The sequence below is a fragment of the Bubalus bubalis genome, chromosome 9, assembly GCF_019923935.1.
Source record: "Bubalus bubalis isolate 160015118507 breed Murrah chromosome 9, NDDB_SH_1, whole genome shotgun sequence".
NCBI classification, from domain to species: Eukaryota; Metazoa; Chordata; class Mammalia; order Artiodactyla; family Bovidae; genus Bubalus; species Bubalus bubalis.
Window position 1 is genome coordinate 18,745,656 of NC_059165.1, and position 25,091 is coordinate 18,770,746.

The 25,091-nt window shown below is 37.5% G+C and overlaps 1 long non-coding RNA gene across 5 annotated transcripts in view; it reads right to left on the minus strand.

Annotated features, from left to right (window-relative positions):
* Window positions 1-638: 638 nt before the first annotated feature.
* The window catches only part of LOC123334984, a 389,678-nt gene continuing 365,225 nt past the window's right edge, over window positions 639-25,091 (minus strand). For all 5 annotated transcript variants that reach the window (XR_006553166.2, XR_006553165.2, XR_006553167.2 and 2 more), the window contains 2 exons: window positions 10,134-10,371; window positions 639-799 (listed from right to left, as the gene is read on the minus strand). This is a non-coding gene — a long non-coding RNA (uncharacterized LOC123334984). The remainder of the gene's footprint in view (window positions 800-10,133; window positions 10,372-25,091) is intronic.

Consider the following 25,091-nt stretch of genomic DNA (forward strand, 5'->3'; position numbering starts at 1 on the left):
ACACATGGAGTTCCCTCTTGATTATAGGTTGCCAAACCAATGGTAGGGTTTATGGTGAGATTGTGTATCAGCCACTCCTCTCTGCTTCAATGTGGGTGTTTTTCTTATTTGCCTGATGTATAGGAATTGTTGTTCATTATTCAATAGCTCAGTCATGTCTGATTCTTTGTGACCCCCTGAACTGCAGCATGACAGGCTTCCCTGTCCGTCACTGTCTCTTGGAGTTTGCTCAAACTCATGTCCGGTCGGCTCTTCACATCTGGTGCCCAAAGCATCAGTGTCAGTCCTTCCAATGAATATCCAGGGTATTAGGATTGACTGGTTTGATCTCCTTGTCCAAGGGACCAAAGATTCTTCTTCAATACCATATTTTGAAAGCATCAATTGCTAATCTAGTTTGGGGGCTTATTTCACAGGAAATCATTCCATATATAGCTATTGATTTGGTTTGGCTGTGGAAGGAGGTGAATTCAGGAACTTCTTGCATTAGTACCTTTGACAAGAACCCCAACTGCTTTCTTAAAAAAATTTATACGTATATATGGCTTAATTTTGGATTCTGAGAACAGAGAAGAAACTCAAGATGAGATTCCCTCTATTACTGTCATTAAACTCAGAAGAAAGTAGACTAAATGAACTGGAATAAAATCTCATTGTATTTTCATGTACTTTTCAAGAAAAGACATACAGAAAGGTGGCAATGGGTTCTTGCTTAGGTTACAGGTAAAAGTGCTTCTCAGGGAATGCTTGTTTCTTCTCTTCTCAGATTTTTACCTTTTTCCCGCACATCTGCTCCAATCTGTGGACATAGAATACAAATGAGCACTGAAACCAAACTGCCTCTGAAATCTTGATGGAAGTAAGGACACTACTGCAGCCATGGTCATAGTTTAGATTACTTTGGCTTAGGATCTGGACTGTTCATACATGTTTTTACAGCCTAAGGGTTATATAATATTCAGATGGTACAGAGGTGATGTTCTATAGTAATCTAGCATTTGCAACTCTTCATAAACTCTACATGAAAGGTCATGGTAACTTCTATCTGTGGTTATAATTACTCTATTCATTATTTTTTGACCAAGTGTGCAGGTATACCCACACATCCTTCACAATTTCAGTGTTTGCCCACTTGGCGTTTCTGGAATATATGCCAAGGGTACAATCTACTGTTGCTCATTCATAGGGTGATTTCTATTAAATAGTTTTATAAGTGAGCAATGTAAACTCAGAAATGTATTATTTTCTCTGTTCATTCACTTAGTTGAGGTAATGAGTGTTGCTTGTTCCCTGAAATCCCTACAAATTAGCAAGATAGTAATTTATCTTTTCTTCAATAATTCTCATGTGAGGATTCAGAAGAAAGTCTTCCTTCTGACATTAATTCCCTTGTCACCTATTATCTGACTGCTAAACCAGTGCATTTTAGATTTTTGTTCCAAGTTTAGGTAATGTTTTCAATAATAATAATAATAGAATGCTAACTGTTGTAATAAATCCTAGTGCCTATGGCTTAACATAATGGAAATCAGTTGAAGTTAACCAAAAAAATAGATAATTTTTCACATCACAACAGTTCCATACTTATTGTACATTCTGCTGGATTCCTCCTCCTGATTCTCTATTCTTTCATCTTTTGGATGAACTGTTTCTAATAACTAGAACCAAGTTTGTTATAGAAGGAGATGAGAGAGCAGGCACACACACTTCTTAACTCCATTGGCTTAGAATCAATACACACTGCTACCCCTCATTTTTTGTAGGCAGGAACTGAGTACATTCCTCAGATGTTGGAGGTAGAATCCTTATAGGTTTGAGGTGGTATCTCATTGTGATTTTGATTAGTTTTTCACTAAATGAATTGTGATGTTGAACATTTTATATACCCATTGACCTTCATATAAATATTTTGTATAAATAACTTTCATCCATTTTCTAATTGATTCCTTTGTTACCATTGAGCTTTATGAGTTCTTTATGTATTTTGGATACTAACCCTTATTGGATATATGGTGTTCAGACATTTCTTTATTCAGCAGGTTGTCTTTTTATTTTGCTGTTTCTTTGCCTTTTTAGTTTGATGAACTTTTTTTAGTTTGATGCAGTTTAACTTCTTTTTACTTCATTGATTATGCTTTAATGACATACATGTAAGTATAGTGTGATAGGAGTCTAGTTTCATTGTTGTTCAGCTGTTTAGTCACTAAGTCATGTCTGACCATTTGCAACCCCATCAAATGCAGTGTACCAGGCTTCCCTGTCCTTCACTATCTCCCTAAGTTTGCTCAAACTCATGTCCATTGAGTCAGTGATGTCATCCAAACATCTCATCCTCTGTCATCCCCTTCTCCTCTTGCCCTCAGTCTATCCCAGCATCAGGGTCTTTTCCAGTGAATCAGTTCTTCGCATCAGGTGGCCAAAGTATTGTAGTTTCAGATTTAGCATCAGTCCTTCCAATGAATATTCAGGGTTGATTTCCTTTAAGATTGACAAGTTGATTTCCTTGCCGTCCAAGGGACCTTCAAGAGTCCTTTCCAGTACCACAGTTCGAACACCTTAAATCTTCAGTGCTCAGCCTTCTTTATGTTTCAACTATCACATTCATACATGACCACTGGAAAAACCATAGCTTTGATTATACAGATATTTGTCGGCAAAGTGATGTCTAATTCTTAATACTCTGTCTAGGTTTGTCATAGCCTTTTTTCCAAGGAGCAAGCGTCTTTTAATTTCATGGCTGCAGTCACCATCTGCAGCAATTTTGGAGCCCAAGGAAATGAAATCTGACACTGTTTCCCCATCTATTTGCCATGAACTAATGGGACTGGATGCCATGATCTTTGTTGTTTGAATCTTGAGTTTTAAGCCAGCTTTTTCACTCTCTTCTTTCATCTTCATAAGAGGCTCTTTAGTTCCTCTTCACTTTCTGCCATAAAGTGGTATCTGCCATTTCTGTGGTTTCATCTGCATATCTGAGGTTGTTGGTATTTGTCCCTGCAATCTTGATCTCAGCTTCTGAATTGTCCACCCCAGCATTTCATATGATGTACTCTGCATATAAGTTAAATAAGCAGGATGACAATATACAGCCTTGACATATTTCTTTCCAAATTTTGAACCAGTCTGTTGTTCCATGTACAGTTCTAACTGTTGCATCCTGTCCTGCATACAGGTTTCTTAGGAGGCAGGTAAGGTGGTCTGATAGTTCCATCTCTTCAAGAATATTCCACAATTTTTTGTGATCCACACACTCAAAGGTTATATCATAGTCAATGAAGCAGAAATGCATATGTGTATATATGTATGTATACATAGATAGATAGATAAATAAATGTATATATTTGAATTGCTTTGCTTTTCCAGCTGATGTTGGCAATTTGATCTCTGGTTCCTCTGCCTTTTCTAAATACAGCTTGTACATCTGAAAATTCTCGATTTACATACTGCTGAAGCATAGCTTGAAGAATTTTGAGCATAATCTTTCTAGCATGTGAAATGAGTGCAATTGTATAGTAATTTGAACCTTCTTTTTTATTGCCTTACTTCAGGATTGGAATGAAAAATGATCTTTTCCAGTCCTGTGGCCCCTGCTGTTTTCCAAATTTGCTGGCATATTGAGTGCAGCACTTTCACAGCATCATCTCTTAGGATTTGAAATAGCTCAGCTGGAATTCCATCACCTCCACTAGCTTTGTTTGTAGCAATGCTTCCTAAGGCCCACTTGATTCACGCTCTAGGATGTCTGGCTCTAGGTGACTGACCACACCACTGTGGTTATCTGGGTCATTAAGAGCTTTTTTGGATAGTTCTTCTGTGTATTCTTGCCACCTCTTCTCAATCTTTTCTGCTTAGGTGCTTTTGTTTTTGTTCTTTATTTTGCCTAGTGTCACTCTTTTACATGCAAATATCTACCCTTCCGAACACCGTTTACTAAAACTGTCATTTTACCATTATATATTCTTGTTTCCATTGTCAAAGATTAATCAACTATATATGCTTGGGTTTATTTCTGAGCTCTCAGTTCTGTTGCATTGACCTATAAGTCTTTTTTCGTGTCACTGGCAGGCTGTTTTGATGATTTTTGTGGTTTAGGAAGTGTAATTCTTCCTGCTTTGTTCTCAGGAATCCTTTGGCATTTGGGATCTTTTTGTGTTTATTACTAAGTATTTTTAAGTTACTATAAATGGAATGATTTTATTTTTCAGATAATTTTCTAGTGTATACAAATGCTTCCCTCATAGCCCAGTTGGTAAAGAATCCGCCTGTAATGCAGGTGACCAGTGTTTGATTCCTGGGTTAGGAATATCCTCTGGAGAAGGAAATGACAACCCACTCCAGTATCCTTGCCTGGAGAATCCCATGGACAGAGGAGCCTGGCAAGCTACAGTCCATGGGATCACAGGAGTCGGACCCAACTTAGTGACTAAACCACCACCACCATACAAATGCTACTATTTTTATATTAAGTTTGTATCCTGAAACTTTACTGAACTCATTGATTAGATCTGTTTTGTAATGGACTCATTAGGTTTTCTATACAAAATCATGCTATCTGCAAATAGAGACAACCTTTTCCCTTTCTAATTCTGATTTATATTTACCTGCTGGGTTGCTGTGGTGAGGACTTCCAGGACCATGCTGAATAGGAATTCTGAGACTGTGCATCTTTGTCTTGTTTCTGATCTTAGAGGAAAAGCTATCAGTCTTTTAAATTAGGAATTTACTTGAGTAGGAAATTACTTGTGGACTTGCTTATACCCTTTATTACTTTGGGGTTCATTCCTGATATACTCAATTTATTAAAAAGATTTTATCAAGAGTGGATGTTGAATTGTCTCAGATGATTTTTTCTGCCTCTATTAAGGTGATCATGATCTTTGTCTTTCATTCCATTAATGTGAAATCACATAAACTGACTTGTATATGTCGAACTATCCTTACTTCCTTAGTGGCTCAGATGGTAAAGAATCTGCCTGCAATGTGGGAGACCAGGGTTCCATCTCTGGATCAGGAAGTTCCCGTGGAGAAGGGAATGGCAATCCACTCAAGTATTCTTGCCTGGAAAATCCCATGGACAGAGGAACCTGGTGAGTTGCAGTTCATGGGCTTACAAAGAGTCAGAGATGACTGAGCAACTAACCCTTTCTTTTGTTCATCCTTATATCCCAGATATAAATCCAACTTGGTCATGGTGAATGATGCTGTTTATGTGCTGAATTTGGTTTGCTAATATTTTACTGAAAATTTTGCATCTGTATTTATCAGGGATATTGGTCTGTAGTTTTCTGTTATAATTTTTGTGTTTTGTTTTTGATATCAGGGTAATGCCAGCCTCATAAAATGAATCTGGAAATGTTCCTTCCTCTGCAATATTTTTGGAATATTTCGAGGATTGGTATTAATTCTTTAGATATTTGGTAAAATTCACCAGTTAAGGAATCAGTTCTGATTTTTTTTTTTCAATTGGGAGGTTTTTGATGACTAATTCTCTTTTCTTATATATTGGTATATTCAGACTTTGTTTCTTCCTGATTCAGTCTAAGAATTTACTGTTTTTAAGACTTTTAAAAATTTCCTGTAAGTTATCCAGTTTGTTGATGTACACTTATTCATAGTAGCTTCTTATGCTCCTTGGTATCTGTGGTATCCATCATAATGTCTCCTTTTTTATTTATATTATTGTTGATTTGGGTCCTCTTTTTGCCTTGGTTACTCTAGCTAAAGAGTTGTAAACTTCATTCATCTTTTCAAACAACCAACTTTTTGGTTCATCTTTTCTATAGTTTTCCTATTCTCTTTTTTATGCATTTCTGCTCTAATCTCTATTACTTCCTTCCTTCTTCTCCATTTGGGCTCAGTTTATTTTTTCTGAAGGAATAGTTAGGTCATTTGAGATTTTTCTGTTTCTTAATACAGGCGTTTGTGACTGAACTCTTAAAACTGCTTTTGCTGCATTTTATGAATTTTGCCATGTTTGTTTCAAGATGCTATTTTATTTCCCTTTTAATTTCTTCTCCCATCCTTTGTTTTTTCAGCAGTGTACTGTCAGCCTTCTGTATTTGTGGGTTTTGCATCTGCAGATGGCCAACTGTATTTATGGCACTATGCTATTTTATATAAAGGAACTGAGCATCCTCAGATTTAGGTATCCACAGAGGCTCCTGAAACCAGTGCTGTGGGAAGACTATTTGGGAATTTTCCAGGTTTTGTCTTCTTATTGATTTCTTAGTTTCAGACTAGTGTGCTCAGAGAGTATACTTGGTATAATTTAAATCTTCTTGAATTTGCTAAGACATGTGGCCAATATATGGTTTGTCCTAGAAAACATTCCATGTCCACCTGAAAGAATGTGTATGTTGTTGAACAGAATATTTTTTTATGTATCTCTATTAGGTCTGTTTGGTCTATATTGTTCAAAGTTGCTCTTCCCTTGTTCAGTTTCTGTCTGGATAAACTATCCATCATTTGGAGTAGAGTGTCAAAGCTATGGTTTTTCCAGTAGTCATATATGGATGTGAGAGTTGGACTGTAAAGAGAGCTGAAGAAGTGATACTTTTTAAATGTGGTGTTAGAGAAGACTCTTGAGAGTCCCTTGGACTAGAAGGAGATGTAACCAGTCCATCCTAAAGGAAATCAGCCCTAAATATTCATTGGAAGGACTGATGTTGAAGCTGAAACTCCAATACTTTGCATCAGGTGGCCAAAGAAGTGACTCATTGGAAAAGACCCTGATGCTGAGAAAGATTGAGGGAGGGAGGAGAAGGGGATGACAGAGGATGAGATGGTTGGATGGCATCACTGACTCAATGGACATGAGTTTGAGTAAACTCCAGGAGATGGTGATGGACAGGGAGGCCTGGAGTGCTGCAGTCCATGGCGTTGCAAAGAGTAGGACACCACTGAATGACTAAGCTGAACTAAACTGATCAAAGTCCCCAATTATTATTGCTTTGCTCTTTAATCTTCTTAGGTGTTGCTTTATGTATTTAGATGCTGCAATGATGGGAGCATAAATATTTATAATTGGTGTATCTTCTTGATGAACAGACCCTTTATCATTGTGTAGTAAAATTATTTGTCTCTTTTTACTATTTTTAAAGTCTATTTTGTCTGAAATAAGTGTCTCTATCCTTTGGGTTTTTTTTTGGTTATTATTTGCTTGAAATATCTCTTCAGTCTATGTGTGACTTTAAAACTAGATAGCATATTGTGCTGTGCTTAGTTGCTCAGTCATGTCTGATTCTTTGTGACCCCATAGGCTGTAGCCTACCAATCTCCTCTGTCCATGGGGACTCTCCAGGCAAGAATACTGGAGTGAGTTGCCATGCCCTCCTCCAGGAGATCTTCCAGACCCAGGGATTGAACTCAGGTATCCCACACTGCAGGTGGATTCTTTACTGGGAAGCCCCAGACAGCATATTATTGAATAGTTTGATCCATTTATATTTAAAGTAATTAGTGGTAAGTAAGGACTTACTGTTTTGCCTTTTGTTGTTTTCTGCTGTTTTGTAGATCCATTGTCCCTTGTTTCTTAGCCTTCAGTGTTTTCTTGCACTTTGATGTCTTACAATATCAGGATGCTTTGATCTTTAGCATGTTCTTTTCTGTAATTACTGCAGGTTCCCTCCTTTGTGGTGATCATGAGGCTTACATAAAATATCTTAAAATTATAACACCCTACTTTAAACTTGTAACAACAGAATAATAAAGACATATCTTTCTTTTCTTTACCTTCACATTTTAGGTTACTCGTGTTACAGTATCTGTTTTTTTAAGTTGTGTAACTAATAACAAAATTTTGTAGTTCTGGTTATTTTTACTATTTTTTTTCTTTATAGTGATTTACACATAACCATTACTATATCATATTACAGAATCCAACTTTGACTATGTAATTATCATTATCAGTGAGTTTTACATGGCCTTATGCTTTTGTGATATTAATTAGCATCCTTTTATTTCTACTTAAACACTCCTTAGCATTTCTTATAAGGCAAGTCTAGTGGAAATGAATTGCCTCAACTTTTGTGTATGTAGGGTCATCTTAATCCCTCCTCCTTTCTGAAGGACAGCTTTGTCAGGTATAGTATTCTTGATTAACAGGTATTTTCTTTCAGTATTTTAAATATGTCATCTCATTCTCTAATGGCCTGAAAAGTTTATGTTGGGAAATCCTCTGACAGTCTTAGGGATTTACCTGTACGTAACATCTCTTTCTTCTCTTTCTGCTTTTAATATTTTTTGTCTTTCACTTTTGGTACTTTGGTGTAGCCATATTTAGCAGCTCTTGGGCCTCTTGGATTTGGAGGTTTACTTCTCTCCCTGTTGTTAAGAAGTTTTAAGTCATTTTGCTTTAAATATACTTTCTGTTCCTTTCTCTTTTCCCTCTGAATTCTCATAATGTATGAATGAATATTGCCCTTTTTATTGTGTACCATGTCTCCTAAGCTTTCTTTAGTCATTTTTTTTTTCTTTATTTGCCCCTCTGACTGGATAATTTCAAATGTCCTATCTTTTAGACCACTAATTCTTTCTTTTGTTCTCAAATTGAAACTCTCTATTGAATTCTGCCAATCTTTATCATATTATCAGCTTTTACAATTTCTTTGTTGAACTATATTCATGCAATTTTGTTTGTCTATGTGTTCATGTAGTTCACTGAACTTTTTAAAAATGATTATTCTGAAATCTGCAGCTCATAGATATACAGCTCTTTAGAATCAGTTATAAGACTTTTTCAGTTTTCTTTGGTTGTATTATATTTATCTGATTTTTCATGACCCTGTTTCCTTCTGTTGTATCTGCATATTTGAATAAGTAGTCTCCCCTTCCAAAATTTTGTACATTCACTATGCAGAGCAGTTCTTCACTAGTGAGCTCAGTTTGGATTTCTGGATATGTCTGCTGGTTATATCCTTAAGAAGGTTGGACTTGCTATGAGGGTCTGTTTGGGGACAATGCAACTGTCTGAGTGCTGAGGTCAGTTGGAAATGGGGGTCAACTGTGTCACTGGTTTTGTTCTCTGCCCAAGTGAGTCTACAGGAAGGGGTTCACAGTTGTCTGGATTCTCTGGTAAGGTTTACTGTCAAGACTGTCAAGGCTGGGTGTTATTTGCAGCAGTAATAAAAGCTATGAATTAGTTTCCCTGCTTTGGCCAGACAGCAGTAGAAGGGCCTGTGTGGATCACTGGGGACCTGAACAGAGCAAGAGTACATATTGAATATCCTGGTCTGCGTCCTGGTTTTGCTCTGCATACAGGAAAGCCACTGCTGTGTTCTTTGTTCAAGACCACTGTGTGGAGAGCTATTGGATGAGACACGCAGCTTCTCTGGTAAGGTTCCCTGGTCAGGAGGGCTAAAGGCTCTATTCAGCAGTAACTGTGGCTACAAATTGGCTTCCCTGCCTGGACACAGTCAGACAAACAGCTCCAGGCCTCAAGCTGATCCATGCCTCTAGTTCCTGCCCAAACATACATCCTCAGGCTTTGTTTTGGGGGTGATCAGATCTGCTTATCTATTGGCCTCCATGTTATTCTGTTATACAGCTTTCCAGGTGTTCTCCCCAGCCTTTGCTGTCAGATGAGACCAGGGTCAGACCCTGTTGTGGGTGAAACTATGACTCTGCTGGCTTCTGCCCTCCTCAGGCAACTCCCAAATTTTCTGGTTGGGCAGAGAAGCCAAGATTCACAGAAAGTGGAGCTATTACACAGCTCTTTCATCAGCCTTGGAGCCTGTTCTGCCCACAGGCCTTAGCAGGACTCCTTGTTTAAAAACTTCAAGTAGGCAGACCTGAGCCCTGCTGAACTCCCTGCCTCTCCAGCTTGGTTCTGCAGATGAGAAAAGGGGCTGGTTGACATTACTCTTTGGGCTTTTGCAAATAGGAATTTGGTCTGTAAAGAGCTGAGTGATGGTTGTTGCGAGTCCCTCCTCCTCTTCTCTGCCACAATCAGATTTGTAGCAGTTGAGCCTCACAAATTTCCCTGCATCTTCCTGAGGCAAGTCCAGAGTAAATGTTTTCATGAAGTGACGCACAATGCCTGGGGTTTTGGACGTAAGAAGCCCTGGGCTCTTTTTTTGACTACTGGAAGAATCATAGCCTCGGGAAAGAGACACATTGTGGGGTGACTTTCTTACCTGTCCAATGCACTCCATCTTGGTTTCTATGGTGCAAAGAGGTGCTTCTTCCTCACTCCCATCTTCTAGGATTTTCTCAGTGGTGTGTTGTCCATGAGTTATAATTGTTAGCTGTTCTAGTGAGGAAAAGCTAAGTCAGGAAGAACTTGTGTTACCATCTTGATGAAGTCACAACTCTCTCCTTGAATAGAGTTCTTAAATAAATTTCCCGGGAGTTGTATTTTAATGTATGTGTTTTCTATAAAGCAAGCAAATCAAAGTCAAATTTGTAGACTTATAAGAATTTTTTAAAGTTGACAATTCAAGATCTAAATGGCCATTTCTTCAACGAAAATATATGGATGGCCCAAAAGCACATGAAAAGATATTCAACATAAGTAGTAATTATTAGAGAAATGCAAATAAAAACTACTATGAGGTATCACCTCACACTAGTCAGAACTATCATCAAAAAGTTTACAAACAATGCTGGAGAGGGTGTGGAGAAAAGGGAACCCTCCTACACTGTTGGTGGGAATGGAGGTTTCTTAAAAAAGTACAAATGGAACTACCACAGACCCTGTAGTCCCACTCCTGGGCATATATTTGGAGAAAACCATAACTCTACAAGATACATGCACCACGATGTTCATTGCTGCACTATTTATAACAAAGACATGGAAGTAACCTAAATGTCCATTGACAGAGGAATGGATAAAGAGGATGTGGTACATATATTCAAAAAAGTATGAAATAATGCCATTTGCAGCAACATGGATGGACCTAGAGATTGTCATACTGAGTGAAGTAAGTCAGACAGAGAAAAACAAATATCATAGGATATCACTTACATGTAGAATCTAAAAAGATGATACAAATGAACTTATTTACAAAGCAAATATAGACTCACAGACTTAGAGGACAAACTTATGGTTTCCAAAGGAGAAAGGTAGAGGGGAGGGATAAATTAGGGATTAACATACACACACTTGTATGTGTAAAATAGGTAACCGACAAGGACCTACTGTATAGAGCAGGGAACGTTATTCAATATTCTATAATGACCTATATGGGAAAATAATCTGGACATGAATGGACATATGTATAACTGAACAACTTTAGAACAAACTAACACAACATCATAAACCAACTATACCCAAATATAAAATTAACTTAAAAAATGCTTACCTTGGAGATGAGCCCAGCTAGAAAATAAAGATACTTATGAATAATATACATGATGCAGTGTGGGGGCACTTGATTTATTTAATAAAAAAGCAAAGTCTTTAAAGAATAAGCTATTTGGAAAGAACCTAATGAGAATAGGTCCTGGATACTTAGAAGTTTTAAACTGAAACCAAAAAGATTGCTTCCCCCCAAATATGTCCACTCAAAAGCAAGATAACAGGAACTAAAAAAATAATGAAACATGCCCAGAACACATTACCATTATGTAAATTAAGTCAATATCTGGATATACTTTTGTGATAATTAACTATAGTATCTTGTTAAACACAAAACAAGAAATCAACATGACAAATCCTCAAGAAAAATTAGATTCAAACACTGTTAATTATTTGGATTGAGTTTCCAGAAATAGAATTAACTGCTGGAAAACAGACACACGTACCACTGCACCATCTCATAAACCACACACTCAGGAGTGAACCGTGCCAAAGGAGGAGGAAGACAGATTTAAGCAAGAATAACAAGAATAAATGAACATTGCATGTGGTACTGAGATCTAAAAGGTCTGAACAGTTCTACATGCAGCATCTGCAGCATGAAGGAACACAATTATTTACATGTAAACGGTCTGCTTACATATAAGGATCACATAAGTAAATGTCTACATTAGGCTGCAAATGTCATGCGAGAAATACAACTGTCTGATTGATATGCAGAATGTTTGCCAGGCTGGTGACAGCCAAAGTAAGTTCAAAGTCACAGGAAATGTTGTCATCAGCCTAGTGTAAAAATGTAAAATTACTTGCTATTCTCTTTCTGTTTAAAGGTGACTACTACTATCTTTTCCCTAGGCTACTTGTTCACTGTAGCTTATTATCATTACAAAGTATTAAAATGGATTAGCTTTTCCATATTGTGTTCATATTGGGAAGGGCATGTTTTAGACAACTCACTGAAAAGGTTTTTGAAAAAACCATTTATTCTTCCACTAAAAATTACCAGGCAGCTTGTTTTTGGGAATAAAAATCTCTAAATTGCATGCTTGCAAATTTCTCTTTCCCTATAATTTCATTTAATATAAAGAAACCAGAGAGAAGAAGTGAGCAGTATCTAATTAATATCTTCTAATGCCCAACTAATGTCAAGCATGACTCCAATTTATAACTGAATTGTATTTTTACTTTGAAAAATTCAATTACAGTTACTGACAGACTTTGAAATGCCACATTATTTATATTGGCAAACTTTGCAGGCTCCCAGTATATTTATTAACATTCTTTCCACAGAATAAAGCATATATACAATACAGATCACTGCATTCTTCATTTTTTAATCTTTCAAAGTGTTATGTATGTCTAGCAGAGCAGCAAGGGGCTGCTTCAGCCTAAGAGAGTCAAAAGACCAAATAGAGGCAGACATTCATGTGTCCTTCTTTTTAATTGTCCGGGCAAAACAAGGTAACCTTGACATTTCACTACCCTCTCTGGCTCCTGCTTCCTTTTCTGCATTCTTTTTCTCGGGTGCCCCCACCCCAGCCTTTCCCAGCTCCTGCCAGTGTACAGTCCAACCACAGGGCCCTGCTCTGTGCACACATCAACAATTTTGAGCTGTGAAGAGGTTCGATTGCCACATGGGTGACTCAGTTGCAACGCGCAAATCATTTACTGGGATAGCTTGAGGACATGACAATGACAGAGAGACATCTGTTGGGTAGATGGGAGGCAAAAAAAAAAAGGGTTATTCACAGCTGGTGCATTAGTCCTGCTAGCCACCAGGCCACTGCCTTGTCCCCATCCTCCAGTTTCCCTTCCGTTCTTTCTGCCTGCTCCCTGCTGTCAGCTGCCAAAAGATATCTGTTCTCACCCTTTGCTGAATGAAAAGGTGCTAATGCATGACTTCAGGATATGTCAGAACATACAGTACTTACAAGTGTTTGGAGATGCAGCCAACCTGACCATGGGGAAAAGAAATGAGGAAAGAGTGATTTTCCTGAAAATGAGAGGGGAAGTAGTCAAAGGTCATTCCTTTTCTTTGACCTTACACGGTGATGTTTGGGAGGGGACCTTCCTTAGCTTCAAGCCATCTCTCTCTCCATTTTTTCTCTCCCTGCACAACATATTTAATATCTTTGGCAATTTTAAATATTCTCAGAAAATACACATTCTGCAAGTGGTTTTGGTTTACATTCCTGCAATCTGACTTGGCAAACATACCAGTTAACATAAACGATTTAAAATAAATTACAGGACTATTCTAGGAATATTAGTTAATAGTTTTATTCTTTTTTTTATATGCAAAGGAGGGAGAGAGAAAATTAGAGGGGGACTTCTTTAGTGGTTCAGATGGTAAAGCATCTGTCTATAATGTGGGAGACCCGGGTTCGATCCCTGGGTCAGGGAGATCCCCTGGAGAAGGAAATGGCAACCCACTCCAGTACTATTGCCTGGAAAATCCATGAATGGAGGAGCCTGGTAGGCTACAGTCCATGGGGTTGCAAAGAGTCAGACAGGACTGAGAGACTTCACTCAAACTGACTTTCCACTTTGCCCATCATAGCTGTAATCAGATGCCTCACTGCAGAGCTTCCCTGGTGGCTCAGACAGTAAAGAATCTGTCCATAATGCAGGAGACCTGGGTTCAATCCCTGGTTCAGGACAATCCCCCGGAGAAGGAAATGGCAACACATGCTAGTATTGTTGCCTGGAGAATTTCTTGGGCAGAAGAGTCTGGCAGGCTATAGTCCATGGAGTCATAAAGAGTTGGACACGACTAAGCAACTAACACACACAATATATATACTACTCAAATGCTTATCCCTTTCAAAATATTCATACTCTTGCTGCTAAGTCACTTCAGTCGTGTCCAACTCTGTGTGACCCCATAGACGGCAGCCCACCAGGCTCCCCCATCCCTGGGACTCTCCAGGCAAGAACACTGGAGTGGGTTGCCATTTCCTTCTCCAATGCATGAAAGTAAAAAGTGAAAGTGAAGTCGCTCAGTAGTGTCTGACCCTCAGTGACCCCACGGACTGCAGCCTACCAGGCTCCTCCGTCCATGGGATTTTCCAGGCAGGAGTACTGGAGTGGGGTGCCATTGCCTTCTCTTATCTCCTAGTATATAGAATCCATTCACTCACCTCTACGAAAAAGGTATTTGCCTAGGAACTGAGAAAATCTGGACAAGTCGTGAATATCCAGAATCTACATCTGTATCTTCAGGCTGGTTTTTTTTTTTTTTTTTAAGTCTGATAGCACAGATGAGATTGGAGGCTTATCAAAAAAAAAACAACTAAGTTACAAGGAGGAATCAATGCTATAAACAATGACAACTATGCTACTAAGAGAGAGATATTTCACATATACACACACACAAATCACAGATCTAGAATGCAAAACACAATTTAAAAAAGCATATGTAGTGGAAGTGAGGTTTTTATTGGGAAACAATGTCTGCCAAATATAGCACCACAGAGAGGATTATCCTTAAAAGTTTATGCTCTCAAACTACTGATTTGTTTGTAACCAATTCTCATGATATTTTTGTAGCTTAGGGGGAAAAAAAAAGCTGGAGACTTTAGATGAGAAGTCAAATAAGTCAGATAAACTGAGGTCATAATATCCCTTTTTAATTAGAGTAGCTTATCATCTGCATATGTAGAATTTTCCAGAGGACAAAAAAATGAAATTTGTTGCTTCAGAAATAAAAATCCTTACTTCCTGAAATCAAAGAAATTGTCTTATAAGAGTGTAATCCATGAGTTATGACCTTAAATATAATTTTTATATATGGAATATTAGATTTTAATCCTATTTTGAAAGTATCAATAACAAGGCCATCAAAATTATCCCATTTATTTCAATTTAATTTACTTTCTAATAGGTTGTCTCTAAGTTATTATCTTTTATGTCTTTAGCAGAAAAAAGCAGAAAAACCTAAATTGATCATAAGTATGGTAAATTAAGTAAATTATGAAAATATACACTTAAACTATAAATGTTTCATCTAGTAAGAGTTATTAAAAATAAAGTAAAATAGCTATTTTAACAATTTGAATATAAAGGAAATTACCAGCTAAATTGTTGTTCTTGTGAGAAATGTCTCAAAAATGGGTTTTCTAAGAATCTTACAATCTAAATAATTGAATTCAATTTTATCAAGTACTTTTGTTTATTAGTAAGATAACTTTAAATTATACTAGAAAACAAATTCTTTGTAGAAAATTAAGGATTTTTTATATCTGCAATAAATTCTAAAATGCAATTTACAGAAACAACTTGCATCCTTGTTTTGTTACAGTAAATTATTGAGTTAAAACCAAACCATTTGGATCAAAAAATGCAAGGTGAAATTTCCTTTAAAGAAACAACAGCTCAAATCCTTCACTGCATTTTAAAACTTAGGAAGTCATTCAAAGTAATAATTGTACTTTGCACATGTAGACTTATAGCTTTATCTAAAAACACGCAAATTATTTATAACTATATGCTATATGAAAATTCAACAGCATTAAATCTTAGCTTACTAAAATAAATATTTGAGAGGTTTTATACATAGAAACGAAATGGAAAAATAAATGCAAAAAAGCAAAATGGCTGTCTGGGGAGGTCTTACAAATAGCTGTGAAAAGAAGAGAAGCGAAAAGCAAAGGAGAAAAGGAAAGATATAAGCATCTGAATGCAGAGTTCCAAACAATAGCAAGGGGAGATAAGAAAGCCCTCCTCAGCGATCAACGCAAAGAAATAGAGGAAAACAACAGAATGGGAAAGACTAGAGATCTCTTCAAGAAAATTAGAGATACCAAAGGAATATTTCATGCAAAGATGGGTTCGATAAAGGACAGAAATGGTATGGAGCTAACAGAAGCAGAAGATATTAAGAAGTGGTGGCAAGCATACACAGAAGAATTGTACAAAAAAGATCTTCACGACCCAGATAATCACGATGGTGTGATCACTGACCTAGAGCCAGACATCCTGGAATGTGAAGTCAAGTGGGCCTTAGAAAGCATCACTACAAACAAAGCTAGTGGAGGTGATGGAATTCCAACTGAGCTATTTCAAATCCTGAAAGATGATGCCGTGAAAGTGCTGCACTCAATATGCCAGCAAATTTGGAACATTCAGCAGTGGCCACAGGACTGGAAAAGGTCAGTTTTCATTCCAATCCCAAAGAAAGGCAATGCCAAAGGATGCTCAAACTACCGCACAATTGCACTCATCTCACATGCTAGTAAAGTAATGCTCGAAATTCTCCAAGCCAGGCTTCAGCAATACGTGAACCATGAACTTCCTGATGTTCAAGCTGGTTTTAGAAAAGGCAGAGGAACCAGAGATCAAATTGCCAACATCCTCTGGATCATGGAAAAAGCAAGAGAGTTCCAGAAAAACATCTACTTCTGCTTTATTGACTATGCCAAAGCCTTTGACTGTGTGGATCACAATCAACTGTGGAAAATTCTGAAAGTGATGGGAATACCAGACCACCTGACCTGCCTCTTGAGAAATCTGTATGCAGGTCAGGAATCAACAGTTAGAACTGGACATGGAACAACAGACTGGTTCCAAATAGGAAAAGGAGTATGTCAAGGCTGTATATTGTCACACTGTTTATTTAACTTATATGCAGAGTACATCATGAAAAAAGCTGGACTGGAAGAAGCACAAGCTGGAATGGAGATTGCCGGGAGAAATATCAATAACCTCAGATATGCAGATGACACCACCCTTATGGCAGAAAGTGAAGAGGAACTCAAAAGCCTCTTGATGAAAGTAAAAGTGGAGAGTGAAAAAGTTGGCTTAAAGCTCCACATTCAGAAAACGAAGATCATGGCATCCGGTCCCATCACTTCATGGCAAACAGATGGGGAAACAGTGGAAACAGTGTCAGACTTTATTTTTCTGGGCTCCAAAATCACTGCAGATGGTGACTGCAGCCATGAAATTAAAAGGCACTTACTCCTTGGAAGGAAAGTTATGACCAACCTAGATAGCATATTGAAAAGCAGACACATTACTTTGCCAACAAATGTCCATCTAGTCAAGGCTATGGTTTTTCCTGTGGACATGTATGGATGTTAGAGTTTGACTGTGAAGAAGGCTGAGGGCCGAAGAATTGATGCTTTTGAACTGTGGTGTTGGAGAAGACTCTTGAGAGTCCCTTGGACTGCAAGGAGATCCAACCAGTCCATTCTGAAGGAGATCAGCCCTGGGATTTCTTTGTAAGGAATGATGTTCAAGCTGAAACTCCAGTACTTTGGCCACCTCATGCGAAGAGTTGACTCATTGGAAAAGACTCTGATGCTGGGAGGGATTGGGGGCAGGAGGAGAAGGGGATGACAGAGGATGAGATGGCTGGATGGCATCACTGACTCGATGGACGTGAGTCTGAGTGATCTCCGGGAGTTGGTGATGGACAGGGAGGCCTGGAGTGCTGCGATTCATGGGGTTGCAAAGAGTTGGACACAACTGATCGACTGAACTAAACTGATACATAGAAAATGTGTTTTAATGAAATTGTCCTTGTTTGAGCTTTAGTCAACTACTCTAAATTTGGGGTTATTCTGCTGTAATAACTTCATTTTTGTTAGTGATGATTATTTTTCACCTTTTTCCCAGTTTAGCCTTGTACATAAATACATGAAAATTTTCAGTGTAGAGAAATATTACTTTGCAAATACTTCAAAGTCAAAATGACTTTGTTAAAAAAACTACTACATAAGCTTTGTATTTATAATTTATCTTTCCTTCCAAAAAACTGTTTAATTTCATCATATCTTACATATAGCTTAAGTCCAACAAATAGAATATGAATTGCTTTCAGAAAAATGGTGTCTAGTTTAAAATTATACCAGACCATGACTCAACCTGTACCAAACAGATTGGTAGGTAACAGAAAAATGTCTTTTCAGTGATTGACCTTTACCTCACCTCTGTGGGGAGAGAAACCAGAAAAAGAAAATCGGCACTTAATGGAGATAAGTTCATCCTGTTTCAAAATCAAGAATAAAGGACAAAGTGTCTATGTTAATAAATTTTTGTAGTTTCTGAACTTTTCATTTTTTTGTGCTTTACATCCTCATTCTTTGGTTTCATCATTACTATCAATTCTTAAGAATAAACTAGAAGAAAATATTAAAAATGTAATAGCCATAACTTAGAGGGGATTGAAACACTCATATGAAAATATAAAAGGACATGCATAAACTTATATGAGAGACAGAGACTACTTGTAATAATGGCTAACCTTTTATTTATTTTATGTGTCAGGCACTGGGTTCAGCTCCATGGAGGTTTCACAACAACTCAGTGAAGAAAGTAAGGCTCAGTGAAAAGTTAAAACATTAAAAAAATGAATCACATAATATCCTTATTACATCATTCCCTTGTGTTTGATGAAAAGTACCTCCAAGCAACTTGATTATATATATATATATATATTTATATTTATGATGCTAATTTACTGACCACAAAATATACATTCAAATATTGGCAACATGATCTTCTATAATTGAAATAAATTCAAGTAGCTTTCCTTTTTGTCATTGCTATATGAATGGTGAAACTCCACATTGAAGGATTTCAATTCTGTATGTGCAACATGGCTATCTATATATGAAAACTAAGCATTCATGGGGTTACAAAAAGTCGGACAGGACTTAGTGACTGAACAACCACCACCAAAGAGACTAACAAACAATCCAGCATGCATTCCTTCTCATTGAATTTTATAGTTGGCAGATTAGAAAATTTATTATCCCATAACTTAATTGTTTTCATATATTTAGATCCCAGCTACATTGTTTTAAGTTACTTTCTTCTATATAACACCTTCTTTGTGCCTTGAATAGAGTAGATTTTGAAAAAAAAATTTGTCATCTGGAACCCTATGAAGAGAGTCTGTTCTCCCAAAGCTAAAATTTAGGAAGCTATCTCCCTTACCAGAATTATTCAATCATTCCTTTACAGTATTTACTGCAGTATCAGTTTTGGTTTGGTTTGGTTGGTTGGTTTAAAAATGCAGCTCAAACATCAGAGGTAGATTTAATGTGTGACAGACTTACTCTCATCTCAAGAAAGCCAAAAGGTTTTTCACACCTCTTAGGGCACATGAAATGTCTGAGGACATTTTACTGAGATTGATTTAGTGTTTGTTTGGAGCAATAGTCCAGGAAATGAAATGGCACTGCTCTTACTATTATTTACCCCTAATATTAGCTTCATGGCTGAATCTGTGTCTAATAATTTTCTAGAATAAAACATGAGATACAGAAGTTTTTAAATGGCATATAATGTGCCTTTTGCACACCGAATCTCTGGCTTAGTATATTGTAGCATAGAGAATGAATAATTTTGAGCTTATTTCCAAGTCCTTCCTTGACTCATCATAGGAAACAAAAATAAGCAATGCTCTTTAGAAGAAGGAAAAAACATATTGACTTTCCTATCAGTTTCCAAGGACTTTAAAGCTAGATGCAAAATTATGTGTTTCAAATGGCATGAAACATAAATAGAAACGTTTTAATGGTCAAGTCATAATTTGCCTTAGTTTTAACATGTCTACGATTCAAGCTTTATTTTTATTGTTACTAAGAATTTCACAAACCATGTGATTTATATTATTTTTGAATGTGCAATTATATTCTGAATGACAGAATCTTTGAAAATGTTCCAAAAATTTTATTCCCAATCAATAATCACATGGTTAATAAACTTACTCGACTAGTAAACTTGTGTTGATTTTTTTCATGGCAGTATCTTAACTATAAAGCAGAATTCAGAAACTCGTACAAAGAAAATCATAAGTTGGTACACACAAAGGTCCATTTCAGAGTAGTAGCCTTTAAATACACAAGTCTAATTCCCTTACTATACTTGTATTTATTTGTCTAAATCCATATCTATGAACTATATCCTCCCAGAAATTGTTTTCATTCAACCTCATTAAATATTATTAGCATATTCTACAAATGTATGCTATGTTAATTCTTCATTTCTTACATGAAAGGCACACAAGAAATCGTGAGCAATATTTTGACTTAGTGTGGCACAAGATCATGGAATCTGGTCCCATCACTTCATGGCAAATAGATGGGGAAACAGTGGCAGACTTTATTTTGGGGGCTCTAAAATCACTGCAGATGGTGACTGCAGCCATGAAATTGAGAGACACTTACTCCTTGGAAGGAAAGTTATGACCAACCTAGATAGCGTATTAAAAAGCAGAGACATTACTTTGTCAACAAAGGTCCATCTAGTCAAGGCTATGGTTTTTCCAGTAGTCATGTATGTATGTGAGAGTTGGACTGTGAAGAAAGCTAAGCACCGAAGAATTGATGTTTTTGAACTGTGGTGTTGGAGAAGACTCTTGAGAGTCCCTTGGACTGCAAGGGGATCTAACCAGTCCGTCCTAAAGGAGATCAGTCCTGAGTGTTCATTGGAAGGACTGATGCTGAAGCTGAAACTCCAATACTTTGGCCACCTGATGCAAAGAGCTGACTCATTGGAAAAGACCCTGATGCTGGGAGGGATTAGGGGCAGGAGGAGAAGGGGACAACAGAGGATGAGATGGTTGGATGGCATCACTGACTCGATGGACATGAGTTTGGGTGAACTCCGGGAGTTGGTGATGGACAGGGAGGCCTGGTGTGCTGCAGTCCATGTGGTCGCAAAGAGTTGGACATGACTCAGTGACTGAACTGAACTGATAGCACAATTAATGGATGATTAGGGCAGCTGCCAAAAAAAAGATGCTCACACTATGCTGCATCTCTCTCATACTGTGACTCATTAAGAAGAGAATAGCTCAATTATGCAGGTTATTCAAAAAGTTGCCTATATGTAACACTAAAATGAAGGAAAACAGTTTTTTCACTGAATTTTTTAAAATGTCCTCCTTGGGTAGCAAAGGGCTTCCACTCCACCTGACTATAATGATTTAGACTTTATATTTAATTTTAACTATATCAACATTGTAATATTTTGACAGCATTCACAAGACCAAAGCTAATCACTGAAAACAAAGATAGGAACACAAGTGACCTAACTGGAAATTAAGTTTTTTTTAAATTAGCTTCTTTAAATTTTATAGAAGAAATGACCACAGAATACCCAAGAAAAGAAACACACAATATGAAATTCAGAGTCTTGTGAATCAGCAACCATATAATGATAACTTTGCAGTAGAATGTTGTATGGGCTTCCCTGGTGGCTCAGTGGTAAAGAATCTGCCTGCCAATGTAGGACATGTGGGTTCAATCTTTGGGTTGGGAAGATCCCCTGGAGAAGGAAATGGTGCACACTCCAGTATTCTTGCCTAGAAATCCCATGGACAGAGGAGTCTGGTGGGTTATGGTCCACAGAGTCACAAAAGAGTCATACATGACTAAGCAAGTAAACAACAACAGAATGTTATATGTTAAACACTTATTTGTGCTCATGGTCCGTAGCTTAGCACTATGGTCAGTCGATCTATACGAAAAGATTGTGGAAAAACATTCATTCATCCATATGAGCTCTTTCTTATATTTCCAACTTCTTGATACAAACAGGCATATAATATTTCCTAGTCTTTGAAGTGAAAAGAGTATCAAGAAATAAAGCTTAAAAGAACACTACAAGAGATATGAGCAGAAGTTCATAAATCACAGGCAAGTAAGAAAGCCAACGGTATTTTCAGGTATGCCTTTTTTCAGATTTGTTCATCTTGCTATACACAATGCCAATAGCCCTTCTAAGGAAAACCGCCCTACCCAAAGCCCTTGTTGGAGAGCCAGGCCAAGACAGCCATGTGTCTTCACTCTTTCTCCAAGTCACAGTTGCTTACGCCAAAGGCGGTATGAGTTGATCCAGCCAGCTAATTGGGCAGTTTGTGGAAGAGAGCTGAAAAAAGGCTTCTCACAAATGTGCAATGTATGTGTCTATGAAGAAGCGATAACTATAGTAAAATAAAGCTATGAACTAGAGAAAACATCAAGACTGATGGGGAGTGGGGAAGAAAAGGCACACTAACAGTGCGATCACAGCTAGACAACATCATATAGACAACAACATGAGGCATCAGTGTGACGATATCCATATACTTCTGTGATGAGGTCCAGCAAGAGGGCCTGACCCCAGACCCAGCTATGGTGATTTTCTGGTTCTTCTGTATTTCTTGTCCTTCCCATGGGAACTCTGTCCCTTTTTGAACAATATTTGCATCTGCCTCTCGAACAAACCACTAAGTCTTGTTTCCATACATCCAAAAGAATCTTATTAAAACGCCTATACAAATAGCAATGCTACAAAGAACATTAGCTTTGAAGACTCTTCTCATTCTTCCTTTCCTCTCTCTCACACCAGGCATTCACTTTCTTTTCTACCAAACTTTCTGCAGATCCTACAACCTCCTCCTCTCAAACATCCACTGTGCTCAGTGACAAGATAGGAGACATTATTCCCCTTGGAATTATTAACAGAGACTGTTTTGCTGCTAAGCAAGCTGATGCATTTCCACTTTCCTTCCTGTATACTTTTCCCTCTTGATCTTTTTTATGTGAACTATCCATTCTTGCTCCCAGTCAACCTGATTTCCTTTTTTAAGCAAACCTTCAAGTTAACTCAGAATAAGACTAATTAATGAGCCTGCTTGATTTTCAGTCTTCAGTGTCTTCTAAGGAAGTATAACTGGCATTGATATATGAATAGGCAAATATATTAACCAACTTTATGTGCTGTTGAATCCTTTTATATTAATCACTACTCTGCCTTATGTTTTATTCATTTATGAAAAGTGTTTGCATTAGCACATGTTTTCCCAATAAAATTATAAATAATGAAAGACAGAAATGCCTTATTATACCAAATAAAACCGATTGCTCCATTAACTTGTTTTTCTCCAAAACTTGGTAGTTAACAGTGATACTTAAAATACTCCAGCTCTTTTCAAAGTCATACAAATATGCACTAAAAACATTCAAAATGTTGTTGCAACATTATAAGAATTGCAAATTTGATTTGTTATTCTGAAAGCTAACTAATAGACTTCTAAGAAACATTTTTAGAATTTGTGGTTCTGAGAGGAGGAAATATTTTGCAGAGAATATCATTTGGAAAGCAGGTGTGTGGGGCAGGAAAGTGCCCCATAAACTGTAAAGTGCTATAGAAATGTAAGAGATCAAGCTATATCTCTCTTTCTGGAGACCTGACTGCAAAAGCACAACGAAGAGCCTGTGGGAGCCTAAATATTCAAGAATTCAGAAAAAAAAAAGATAATTTCCTGAGTATTCTTTTTGGAGGAAGAGAATGACTAGCATTCTCAAAATCCTATAATTTTCATGCCTTGTTACATTTAAACTGGTAACATGCAATCTGTGCTTCTTCATAAGTTCTGATTGACAGCTTAATGGAACAGTCTGGTTCTCTGCCTTTCTGGATGATAAGTGTAAATAGTGTGGTTATCGGAAGGTAATACCCTACCATTAGCGGGTCTCCCCATAGTCTTTCACATCAATGAAAGTAATCTCGATATATTTACTTGCATGAATGCTTACCAGGAAGCTCAATCAAAGTGCTGGGAAATGCATGTGTCTAGAATGGAGACTTCATTGAAGGAACACCTGGTCACTGCAATGTTCCATATTAAGTATCACAGGCGTGTAACAGGGGCTTCCCCACCTTGGAAGTGTCTTCCCTAGGTAGTTTCTGGTCTGCACTATTTTACTCCTAACATCTGTTTTTATCTATTGACCTCACTCCAGATTTCTCAGGGTTAGTTTTCCATTGGCTTGGAAAACAACGTGACTTCCTATTGCTGACAAAGGAGGTGAAAGAAAGTGAAAGTCACTCTGACTCTTTGCAACCCCATGGAGTATAGAGTCAATGGAATTCTCCAGGCCAGAATACTGGAGTGGGTAGCCTTTCCCTTCTCCAGGGGATCTTCCCTACCCTGGGATCAAACCCAGGTCTCCCGCATTGCAGGTGAATTCTTTACCAGCTGAGCCACAAGGGAAGCCCCAAAGGAGGTGAGACCAGGCCAAAAGAAAACAGTACCAGACCGACTTGACTGGGACCAGACCAAGATTCTTAATAGAACCCTAGTGATCTTCTCTGTAATTTCAGCATATAGCTCCTTTGGCTATTTTTCATAAATATTATTTATTTCATATATTTCATAAATGTTATTTGTGAAAATAAGTAACATTTTCATAAATGTTAGTAAGTATTACTAAAATGTTAAGGAATATTTAAACAAAAGGCAAAAGCTTCATCTTATGTGAATGGAGATGCACCTTGATCCATGTTCATAATCCGGATTCAAATGTGCACAGGTAACAGTAGAGGAAACTTCACTGAGGAAGGAGTAAAATCACCACGGATGAGGAGAGTGGGTCCGGCTGAGTTAAGGAATCAGAAGTGCTTTAAAGCACTGCGAGAGTTGCATTAAGTTAGTCTCACACCTCATCACCCTCTCTCTGATAAGGAGAGAATAAATTAGAATTTTAAAATTTATATTACGAAAGCTGGATATGTGAAGCAGAAGGCAGTGCATCAAAAGAGAAAGACTAGCAATCAGAGAGGAAGCTCAGAGAGCTGTTCTTTACATTTTGTGTCTGGCTTAGTCCTAATAGTTAAAATTCAAGAGCTAAAAATTCAGTCATAGACTTACATAGCTGTCCAAGCGAATGTGGAGATTTCAGAAATTATCCAGCAAACCATCAGAGCCAATTACGAATCTAATCTTTCTCTTGTACCTACTTCATCTCCTATATAATGTTAGGGTGGGAGGAATTCTAACCACTTTGCTGCCTCTGAT